The sequence below is a fragment of the Oncorhynchus clarkii genome, chromosome 14 (assembly GCF_045791955.1).
Source record: "Oncorhynchus clarkii lewisi isolate Uvic-CL-2024 chromosome 14, UVic_Ocla_1.0, whole genome shotgun sequence".
In the NCBI taxonomy this organism is placed as follows: Eukaryota; Metazoa; Chordata; class Actinopteri; order Salmoniformes; family Salmonidae; genus Oncorhynchus; species Oncorhynchus clarkii.
Window position 1 is genome coordinate 23354103 of NC_092160.1, and position 3948 is coordinate 23358050.

A 3948-nucleotide genomic window follows, 5' to 3' on the forward strand; every position below is an offset into this window, starting at 1 on the left:
TCTTATACCAAAAACAGTACGTAATTTATTATGACAATTTGCCCCTCATGTGGCCAGAACTCAACAGCAGGTGTCATATGTCTAAAATATGCTGTGATTAAGTGGCTGTGTTGAACTCCATCTGCTCTAACATTAGATTAAACAAGTAGTTAGAGTACTTAGCCTACATAATTCAAGAAGATTGAAATGCATATTCCCATGAAACTGATTGGGATCAAACGGTTGGCATGCATGCAGCATGGACGTTTCAGCTGTAAAATGTGAATAATTATCATTCACAATTGACAGTGATGGCCTCATTTGCAATAAGGCAGGCCTAATTTGGTGTTTTAGGATTTTAAAAAATATAACATTTTCATTGAGCCACTTATGTGTAGGCATAGGCAATGGATGATACATTGTACGTATATTCTAAAATGATTTTATACGCTAGGCTACATGTTGGTACCAACTTTCATTCAGAAATGATGACGTAATAATAATTTTAAAAATGGTGCTATGGTAAACCAACAGCACTCCACCACTGGTTAGAATAAGTGTAAAGCATTTGCCATTTGTAGTCATCTGATAATTCCAGCTCTGTTTGATTGAGCCAGTGTCATTGTGCTGCAATGAACAAGCATTGGAACTCGTCTTGATCAATCAATCAATGTCAGATTTTTGTTTTGAATTCATCTCCGTTTGGATATTTGGTTACAATTAGGCTAGGAAATGTTAAGGTGAGTGGTCATCATGATCATTAGTCTAGGAATTGAAAGCAATGCAGATCTTCTCTATCCACAAACATGTTAGGCCTATAGCCTTCCCTGATGTTTTTCTGAACTTTCCAATACATTTCTGATGCAAATTTACATTTTACACTCTTCCCATAGAATATTCAAGTAATTTTACATATTTTATTATTGGTTAAAAAGGTCATAAGGCCTACATCATTTCAATAATAATATAGCTGAAACCACTAGCCTATTGGATTCATTGAATAACTGAATTTATTATCTTGTAATTGTATTATTTTGAATATTATTGTAACAGTAGGCCTACCTACACAATAACCTCATATGGGATTACTGACTAAAATCCATTTGAATTAATAATAAGAAGTGTTGATTATTTGGCTTTGGGGAGAGCACAATGCATGGAAGAAAACATAACACCTCAGGAAGTGGTGCTGGAAGTGCTGCAGATAAATTGATTTACCAAGTTATATAATTACTAATGTATCTATAGAAATAAATGAAATATTTGAAAATACCACACCGGAGAGCATATTTTAGCCACAGAGGATCAATAGCTTATTAAAAAAATTGCTGTATGGCGCAGTGGTTAAGGGCGCTGTACTGCAGCACCAGCTGTGCCATCAGAGTCCCTGGGCTCGCGCCCAGGCTCTGTCGTAACCGGCCGCGACCGGGAGGTTTGTGGGGCGACGCACAATTGGCCTAGCGTGGTCCGGGTTAGGGAGCGATTGGTCGGTAGGGATCTCCTTGTCTCATCGCGCACCAGCGACTCCTGTGGCGGGCCGGGCCCAGTGCGCGCTAGCCAAGGTTGCCAGGGGCACGGTGTAGCCTCCGACACATTGGTGCGGCTGGCTTCCGGGTTGGATGTGCGCTGTGTTAAGAAGCAGTACGGCTGGTTGGGTTGTGTATCGGAGTACGCATGACATTCAGCCTTCGTCTCTCCTGAGCCCGTACGGGAGTTGTAGCAATGAGACAAGATAGTAGCTACTACAACAATTGGATACCACGAAATTGGGGAGAAAAAGGGGTAAAATTAAAAAAAATAAAAATTGCTGTAGATTGTGTTTTGTCACGTTAGGAATCCCGCAATTGGGGAGCCTGCACGGCAAATATCAAACAGCTGATTGTTGAGTTGTGGCTGTCAATGAACAGAAGGAGAAGCTAAAAGGTATTATGCAATATTTCAAAATATAATTGCGCGGAAAAACAGTTTGGATAAGTGAGTGCCACTGAAAAGCTGGTGGACTATAATTCCCTCATATTGTAGGCCTAAGATCTGTGTATCCACACTTTCATTGGCCTATGCTATTGGTTGCATTTCAGACATGGGTCGTTCATTTTATTGATCTCAGTGTCAATGTCAGAGTAGCTTGTCATTTTGTGTGGCATAAACAAAATATTATTGTAATATCTCCAGTCATATACAATTAAGTAGAATTGTTTTCTCAGACACGCCAACCCCTCAGCTCCTGGTATTCAGGACTGAGCCCAGAATGTTATGAAATTCTGGTGCTAGGTCAAGTTGATTCCATCTGTGGTTCTTTAAAATAGAGAATCGGTACTCGGAGTGAGGCTGTCTGAAAGTGGGGAAACAAACCAACAAACCAAACCTTAGGAAGAAAAGATCCACTTCCCAAAACAGCGTTTTCGGAGGCAAGCAAGCCCTGTTCTGTTTTAAACATGTATATCCTCCTTTGCATGCAGTACTTGGTAAACAGCTTTTGAGTTCATGTTTTTTTCTACTCAAATTGAGTAAGCAGAGACAAAATCAACTGAATAGCTCTAAATAGGGGAAAACAGTCAACAGAGAGAGAGAGAGAGAGAGAGAGAGAGAGAGACCAGAGAGAGAGAGAGAGAGAGAGAGACCAGAGAGAGAGAGAGAGAGACCAGAGAGAGAGAGAGAGAGAGAGAGACCAGAGAGAGAGAGAGAGAGAGAGACCAGAGAGAGAGAGAGAGAGATAAACAAACCTAAATGATAGCATTGTGAATACACAAACAAACAAAGCTCTCGTACATTATTAAACCATAAACACAGCATGTACCCACGCACTTCCCTATCCAGCCATCACTATCCACTTGTCCCTCATGAAAAAATACTATAGTGTACTACGGTATAAATACTATAGTATTCACTGTAGGGTTTTTGCAGACTTTACTGTAGAATATACACTGTAATGTTTTTGCAGACTAAAGTCAGCAAAAACACTACAGTGAATACTGTAGTATTTACAGTTAACTACAGTATAAATACAGTAGTAAAATAAAACTGTAGTATATACTATAATAATTCATGTATTATTTTTAGGATTGTAGTATACTGTAGCATTTACTGTAGTGTATTTGCAGAGAGAACTGTAGTATTTACCTTATTGTTTTTATTTTATTATCTTTGACATAGAAGTGGAGGCTTTCTCCTTCAGTAAACCTACTGGAGAAATACTAAAAGAGCAATTTTTTCATGACCTGTAGGAACAGATATCTCATCACTTACAGTATTCTACAGTAATGTACTAGACTTTAGTACATTGTAATATGATTTCATGTGGGGTGAGTCACCTGCTAAAATAACAGTCAAGTAGAGAGTGCTCAGCTTCAGTGGCTCCCAATGAACAGATTTTAGCTGTAATTGATGGGGAGTCTGAGGCCCAGGTTAATTACTTAGGATGCGTCCCAAATGGCACCCTATTCATTTTATAGTGCAAAGATCTCTATGGGCCCTGGTCAAAAATAGTGCACTGCTAAAGGAATATAGGCTGCCATTTGAGATACACTCTATAGTACCTGGACTGTTCCACTCTGGTCTTTACCAGCCTGACCACATCCCCTCTAGGCTTTACCAGCCTGACCACATCCCCTCTGGGCTTTACCAGCCTGACCACATCCCCTCTGGGCTTTACCAGCCTGACCACATCCCCTCTGGGCTTTAGCAGCCTGACTACCTCCACTCTGGTCTTTACCAGCCTGACCACCTCCACTCTGGTCTTTACCAGCCTGACCACCTCCACTCTGGTCTTTACCAGCCTGACTACCTCCACTCTGGTCTTTACCAGCTTGACCACCTCCACTCTGGGCTTTAGTAGCCTGACCACATCCCCTCTGGGCTTTAGCAGCCTGACCACCTCCACTCTGGTCTTTACCAGCCTGACCACCTCCACTCTGGTCTTTACCAGCCTGACCTACTCCACTCTGGTCTTTACCAGCCTGACCACATCCC

The 3948-nt window shown here is 41.2% G+C and overlaps 1 non-coding gene across 1 annotated transcript; it reads right to left on the bottom strand.

Annotated features, from left to right (window-relative positions):
* Positions 1-3136: 3136 nt before the first annotated feature.
* On the bottom strand, positions 3137-3190 carry LOC139366619 (U7 small nuclear RNA). The gene has a single exon (XR_011626787.1). It is a non-coding gene; the product is annotated as a U7 small nuclear RNA (small nuclear RNA).
* Positions 3191-3948: the final 758 nt, after the last annotated feature.